Source organism: Pseudophryne corroboree, chromosome 4 (genome assembly GCF_028390025.1).
Source record: "Pseudophryne corroboree isolate aPseCor3 chromosome 4, aPseCor3.hap2, whole genome shotgun sequence".
NCBI lineage: Eukaryota > Metazoa > Chordata > Amphibia > Anura > Myobatrachidae > Pseudophryne > Pseudophryne corroboree.
This window is the reverse complement of record NC_086447.1, coordinates 168,685,148-168,691,204: the sequence shown is the minus strand read 5'-3', so window position 1 is coordinate 168,691,204 and position 6,057 is coordinate 168,685,148. Positions and strand designations below refer to the sequence as shown.

Genomic DNA, 6,057 nt, shown 5'->3' with positions numbered 1-6,057 from the left:
ATGTATGTATGTATGTATGTATGTATATGATTGTACTGTTGTGGTGTGGTCCTGAGGACGGGGTGCTGTCCCCGAAAGTACTCGACCTGAACCTTTAATACACATTTGCTACTTTGCCATTATTGATGACTCCAGAGTGCCTTCTTCCTTGGATTTGCATTTATGTATATACATGTGTATATATGTAGGCACATGGATATATATGTACTATAATTAAAATAAAGTAAACTTTTATTGCACTTGCAAGTGCCACCAGGAAGACAGCAGGCTGCAGAGGACGCTAGACAGTCATTAATAATACTCATGCAGCTAAAATAAAAAAAAAATAAAAAAAAATTTTTTTTTTTTTTTTTTTTTTAGTGGAGGGGGGTTTCTGGGTACTCGGAAACCCCCCCTAGGTGCGCCACTGCAGCTCACAGTATTAGTTTCATCCAGTTTATGACTAAGCTAAATGACAGCAGTGGATGGCACAAACATGTGGATCTTAAACTTCTAACATGGCACATCTATGAGTGGCACTGCAGTGGCAGACAGGGTGGCAGTTTAATAAACTATGCACTGGCGTATCTATAATGGGTGCAGTGTGTGCGGTGCACACGAGCCCCTGGGTCCAGAGGGAGTCCACACCGCACAGACTGCACCCATTTCTTCTATACTCACCTTTCCGGCGTCCATTGGTGACTGTGTGTGGGCCCCCTCCTCTCCTGTAGCCGTCACCGCTGCTGCTAGCGCACTGAGCACTAGAGACTCTGGCACCGTGCCAGAGTCTACAGCGCATGCTCAGGACTCCGAAAAAATGGTGCAGCTGCCATTTTTTGGAGTCCTGCGCATGCACTGTAGACTCTGGCACTGTGCCAGAGTCTCTAGTGCTCAGTGCGCTAGCAGCAGCGGTGACGGCTACAGGAGAGGAGAGGGCCCACACACAGAGTCTGCACATGGGCCCCCTCCTCTCTAGAAACGCCGCTGAAACTATGCAAAAAAAAAAAACAGTCAGCAATGTTCCAAACAGCGTATAATGCAAAGAAAAGAGGTGCAGGATGGAATGCTCCTTGGGACCATTCCACCCACCCTTATGTTGTATATATTAAACAGGACATGCACAGTTTAACAAACCAATCATTTCAGCGACAGGGACTGACACTTGTGGCTGAAATGACTGGTTCATCTGGGCCCCCACAAAACAAACTGACTGTACATGATGTCCTCATCACAATCATCCGATTCTTCTTCCCGATCGGTGTGCACATCTTCTTCTTCACACAATATTAATTTGTCCCTGCTGGCATGCACTATTACAGGTGCCCCTTTATTTTGTGGATATAATTGTCGGTACATTTCTTCATTGTGGAAATGGTAATTCATTTTGACGAACATCATCTTTACCACATTTTGGGGAAGTAACCTACTACACCGATTGCTGACAAGGTTCCAGGCTGTGCGGAAAACTCTTTCTGAGTACACACTGGAGGGTGGGCAACCTAAGTAAAGTAAATCCATTTTGTGCAAATTGCCTTTTTTCCTGACAGTTTTGACATGGACTGTCTATTTGGATGCTATCACTGAAATAATCATCAACCATTCTTTGCATGGTGACCGCAGCTCCTTCAACCCGGACCAGATGTCAAATGTTTTTCCTGACAGATCTGCATCCCGGCCAGCAGGTCCTAGCCAAATGGATTTTTTTCCATGCAGCCGCAATTGCCGGAGAAACTGAAGGAGGAGATGTTGCCATGTCATGTTCTGCTTGAGCAGACAATTTTCTCACCAACAGCTCTTTGCATTTCTCGCAGATTTGTGCCCGTTGGAAAGAAAGACACAGCATATGACTTAAACCTAGGATCAAGTATGGTCGCAAATATATAGTGATCTGATTTCCCTAAAAATGCTTTGTTTATGTCCTTGTACAGGCTGGGAATTGCTTTTCTAGTGAAGTGGGCTCTAGGTGGGATTTGGTACCGGGGACACAGTACCTCAGTTAACTGTCTAAAACCCACTACATTAATGGCAGATACTGGATGCACATCTAATACCAGTATAGTTGTTATTGTCTCAGTAATCTACTGTGCAACTGGGTGACTGCTGTCATACTTAATCCCCCTTGCAAATTATTGTTTTATAGTCAATTGTTTTGTTAAACTACTACGAGTAGTCTTCCTAGCCCCCTTCTGGACAGCAGCAGCAACAGGCTTAGCACTCAAAGATGCTTCTGAGGAAGCCCAGATAGGAGGAAAGTCAGTCATGTTTATGAAATAGGATGCAGAACTACTTCTGATCATGACTGAGGATGTTGAGGATGCAGGTGTTGATGGTGGAGATTGCAGACTCTTGGATCTAACAGTGATGGGGAGCAGCTTGGTGATGCTAAAATGCTTCACTCAGCAGTGAAGCACTTGCATGATAAGGGTAGCCCTCTGCCTGTGCAGTCTAACTGCGAAGGCAGACAGCTACCCATCATGTTTTGGGTTACAGTGGCTGTGTGTTACTTCATGCAGCCACTGCAGCCTGCCCTGCAAAAGGTCCAGACATGTCTGCATTGTCTGGACCATGCCCCACCAACGCAGCGTTGATGCCCATAAAACCTGGCATCGATGCCAACGTATGCCTCTGCCTGTCAATCAGGCATTTGCATATGTGAGATGCCATCACTGCATGCACAGTGGGCATCGGCCTTAGTAGATGATGTTGACAGACTTGTATAATCATGACTGGTGGTAGCACCTGCAGCACTAGTATGTGCTTCCTGCTCTCCTCACAATTGTTTGTCCTCCATTTCTATTCACAAATATGAACGAAGTGGGGCATAGCACACACCACAATTTGTACAAAAAATGTACCAACTACTGTCACAATATGTGTATGAATCACAAATAGTAATCGAACACTTTAATTTCACCAACAGTGTCACACAATACATGTATGAGATTATACACTGTGGTCTGACCGGCAGTGTCACAGAAAAATAATAGTATAGTTTAGCTCCAAAATATATATATATATACATATATTTTAAATAATATATTTAACTACAGTATAACTGGTGCAGAGCACCCCCTAGAATGACAGAGGAACCTTTTATGTACAACAAACCATGGACCACCTACAGAATATGTGTATGCAGTCTGACCGACAGTGTGACAGAAAAATAATAGTAAAGTACACTGTGGTTTAGCACCAAAAAAATAATAATATTTTTTAAATGGAAATCATAGGGGCTCTGTACTCACTATATTAACTAGCAATAATAATCCCAGCATGGATTGCTAAATTCCGCTCGTCTCTAATTCTGATTGGTGGAAAGCTCCAGCCATCCACCAACCAGTATGCTGACAGCCATTCACTGTCCAGGTGCAGGCTGAGAAACAGGTAGGGAATGTTCTCTGGCTGCTCTGGTTGTGTGTAATTCACAATTAGAGCAATTGGGTAGCATTCTCTACCTGCCTCCCAAGAAACTCTGGACACATGAGCCCGGGAGGCAGATGCCTGCTTGAAGGCCCCTAAAATTGTGGAGCCCTGGGCAGCTGCCTAGTGTGCTTATATGTGGCACTTTCAGGCAACCAACCTGGTATCCCTGGAGTATAGACCAGTCTCTTGGATAGTGTCCACTTCTCTAGTGCAATAGTGTGTTGTACAGCTTGGACCTGGCCACGATAATGCAAATACTCTAAAACTTTCCAACTTGACTTCTTTCTTAGGGATCTCGACGTGACGTTTAAAGCGATGTACTGTATTGTAGGCCTGTACGTACACAGAATATGTGTACCTACATAGCCAGCTAACTTAGGGTCTAATTCAGGATGGAACGCTGCTCCGACAGCATTCGCAGACTGAAGCCCTGTGCAGTGTGCGCATGCGCAGAAGCTGCACTGTGCGTACGCACACAATGAAATGCAACGGCATCTGATATGTGCAAATGCCTCTGCCTGATTGACAGGCAGAGGCATTTGCGGGGCGGGAGGTAGCGTTGTGTCGGCTTTTCGGGGATGACGTTTCAGCATTGGGGGGGCATGGTCTGCACAACGCAGGCGTGTCCAGACCGTCTGCAGGGCAGGCCGCGGTGGCTGCATGGCATCCCATGCAGCTGCTGCGACCCGAAACATGGCGGGTAGCCATCTGCTTTATCCGCTAGGCTGCGCAGACAGAGGGCAACCCTAAACATGAGAGATGCGATGTGCTCACACATTTATGGGGTGGGCGGGAGAGGCAGCACCCGGCATGCGGGATGGACTTGCCCTGTGCTGGGCAGCATGTCAGAGTAAAGGTTTGCAGGTGTACGATTTTCCACACTTCTACAACCCATGCTGATATCATGTACTGAAAGGTTGTTAAAACGGTACATACAAGTGAGCACCTATCCTGCCCCAGTAATACTTACCTCCAGTGCGCAGGGTTCTCCTCAGGTCTCCACCTTTTTCATTGCAGCTGTTGGAGCCGTTTGTGCAAAGGGAGGAGTTAAACACTGCACTTGTTATATAGATAATCATAAAATGTCTACTATATACTGTATATACAGTATTATCCCAAATTTGATTTTTTTTTTTATTTATTTTTTTATCACAGATTCTCCACTACAGTATGTCAAGAAAACAGACTTCTTTAGTTGCTGGTAAGATTGACTAATCTGTGGACATTTTAAATGGGTGCTCAAAATGCTATAATGCCAGATACCGTAATGTTAATTTGCTATAGTTTCTTCCCCTTAACAAAAATCTTACAGCACAAAAAATGCATCATTTAATAATAATATACACAACATGGGTACACAGTACTGTGAAGGTCATTTACAGATATTATATGCACAATGCAAAAATCAGCCCAGGACCCATGATTTCTATCAGATCACATAAGTTTAGAAGTGGCAAGTTTGTGAAGGAATAGAATTTTGCACAGATTGTAGGGGTTAATTCGTTAATTGATCGTAGCAGCAAATTTGTTAGCAGATGGGCAAAACCTTGGTGCTAATTCAGACCTGATCGCTGCTGTGCATGATCGGACAGCAGCAATCAGGTCTGGAGTGTTCATGTGCCGGCGCCACAGTGCACCGGCGCATGTCAGACGGCTGACTCAGCCCTGCAATTGCCTCTGCCTGATTGACAGGCAGAGGCAGTTGCTGGGTGAGAGAGGGAGGTCCTGCTGCGTTTGACCACTGTTTAGGGGGCGCGTTCCCGGGCAATGCAGGTGTGCCTGGACCGTTGTGGGGGGTGGGCCGCGGCAGCTGCGTGACATCACACGCAGCCGTTGCGACCCGGGCAGCGACAAGTAGCTCCCTGCTAGCGCGCAGGAGCTGCACTGGCTGGGAGCTACTCCTACAGTACAAAAGCATAGCTGCTGTGCGATGCTTTTGTACTTGTATGTCGATATAGGGCCTGACATGCTGGGTGTGCCCCCGCATGTCAGGGAAGCTGATCGTAGATGTTCTAAATTTAGCACATCTACAGTCAGGTCTGAATTACCCCCCATGTGCACTGCAGGTGGGGCAGATATAACATGTGCAGAGAGAGTTAGATTTGGGTGGGTTATTTTGTTTCTGTGCAGGGTGAATACTGGCTGTTTTATTTTTACACTGCAATTTAGATTTCAGTTTGAACACACCCCACCCAAATCTATCTCTCTCTGCACATGTTATATCTGCCCCACCTGCAGTGCACATGGTTTTGCCCATCTGCTAACAAATTTGCTGCTACAATCAGGTCTGAATTAGGCCCGTAGTGTCCTTTACATAACACAGAGCAGGTGCTATGGTGCAGTAGTTGTGAACAGCAGTTTTGTGGAGCAGATTAATAAGGCGTTTTCATGTTGTAAAGTAAAATGACTGAATTTAGATAAATGGGTGAAAAGGGGATTTTCTTGCTGTATGGTGGTCGCATAGCTGTTTCCACCCCACCTAGCACATGATAGAGTGGAGTGCACTAGTGATGAGCACCGGAAATTTTTCGGGTTTTGTGTTTTGGTTTTGGGTTCGGTTCCGCGGCCGTGTTTTGGGTTCGAACGCGTTTTGGCAAAACCTCACCGAATTTTTTTTGTCGGATTCGGGTGTGTTTTGGATTCGGTTTTTTTTTC

The 6,057-nt window shown here is 45.6% G+C and overlaps 1 long non-coding RNA gene across 1 annotated transcript in view; it reads left to right on the top strand.

The window, feature by feature from the left end:
• The window catches only part of LOC134911212 (uncharacterized), a 155,842-nt gene that overhangs the window by 32,517 nt on the left and 117,268 nt on the right, over positions 1-6,057 (top strand). The window contains exon 2 of the long non-coding RNA XR_010176406.1: positions 4,558-4,603. This is a non-coding gene — a long non-coding RNA (uncharacterized LOC134911212). The remainder of the gene's footprint in view (positions 1-4,557; positions 4,604-6,057) is intronic.